Here is a 1,738-nt window from a genome sequence, read left to right as displayed (position 1 = left end):
AAAACATAAAACTGTAGAAAAGGAGGGGAGGCGGAGGGGAGGGATTCCACTCCACCTCTAGCACAGGCAGCAGGTTTGTTCTTTCAAGGAGAGAGAATAGAGCTTTTTTCTTTCACTTTTTTGCTTTTTCACTCTTGTTGCTATAGTACTTTAAATGATAGTAAGTATTTGTTTTATGCTCTATAATTTTGAAAATGAAGTATAATTGATGAACAAAATAATCCTAATATTGTGACATGTCAAGCTTACTAAATAATAAGACTGCTTCTCAGCAAAAGAAAAGAATGCTTGTTCAAAATGATTCCTGTGGGGTGTTTTTTGGGTCCTAAATTGAGAGATTTGAGAGATTTGAGAGGAGCTCGGCTTTAAGGGATAGTAATGAATCTACTACAATAGTTTGGCTTTCCTTTTTGGTAAACATAAGTTGATATTTCATGAATATGGACAGTCAAGATGTCTCCAAATGTTATTTGAGATTGTGATATTAATCTTGACCGTCCATAACGCATCTCATCTTATTTTTAAGAGGAGAAAAGCCTTTAAGAAAGATTATTAATATGAGAATATGTAGTCTGGCAAACCGTAAGAATATAACAGTCAGAACATAACAAAGAACAACGTTTCTATCCCTTGTGGAGAGTTGATTCCAGCTCAACAGAACAGGCTAATCATTTAGCTTACATTCCTGCATCAAAGCCAAAATTGCCAGGAATAGTTTTCTTTTTCTTTTTCTTTTTTCCTACACAACATTGCCAGGTATAGATGTTGAACTATTGTCAGGATTTTAAAAATTCACATTAGATAATTTTTGTGAAGGATTTGAGCATCAACTTTAATCCATACTTCTTTAATTAATAGGCCATGAAGAGAAGTTCGTCCTAAGTTTATACCTAAAAGGTACAATGTGACACAATTTAATTAATTTCTATTGTATAATATTTGAACATCAGACATCTTAATCATTGTCTATTTGGTTAGGTATACATCTTTGAGAAGTATCCCAGCATATGATAATGTCGTTAAGGACATTTTTGAACGTTGTTTGGATCTATATTTGTGCCCTTGAGTTCGGAAAAAACGTGTAAGTTGTAGACCACAATGTGGAGAAAATATTTATTGGTGCTATACAGTTTGCTTTTGATAGTTTTCTTTGTAAGACCTTAGTTTTGTATGTTCTAATCATATGACGGTGATCAAGTTAATCAAAATTGATCATTTAGATTGAGACTTTATAGAATCCTTTGGATTGAGAGTTCATAGAATCATTGCTTTTATCATTCTCCGCCTTGTTATTCGTCTCTACCCTCATTCATTCTTCGTAGAATCCTTTGGATGACCAGTGGTTTAGGGTTTTAGGACTTAGAGGTAGGGGAATGGTGATAAGTGTTGTGGGCTTGGGTCAGGCTAATCCGGCCCGATATTGATCATTATAACAAGTACAACGGGGCCAATGGGCTAAATTACACATTATTTATTAAATTAAACAAATCATAAAAATATTTTTTTTCATTAAACTTCATAGAAATCTATATATAGTGGGTTTGATCCCGTAACAAACATATTTCTATAGTTATCTAGAAATCTAACGGAGGGGGTGGGCATGTCAAAATAGGTGGTAGTTCATAGATCCAAATAAAGTTTCCCCTATAGTATATGTTTTTTTCATCTCTTTAGAGTTAGTTGAGTTATGCCAGAAAAGATAAGTGATTGCTTGGAGAGTTGGAGGGGACAGTTGGGC

The sequence above is a fragment of the Corylus avellana genome, chromosome ca5, assembly GCF_901000735.1.
Source record: "Corylus avellana chromosome ca5, CavTom2PMs-1.0".
NCBI lineage: Eukaryota > Viridiplantae > Streptophyta > Magnoliopsida > Fagales > Betulaceae > Corylus > Corylus avellana.
The sequence above is the reverse complement of the archived record's forward strand: the minus strand, read 5'-3'. Positions refer to the sequence as shown.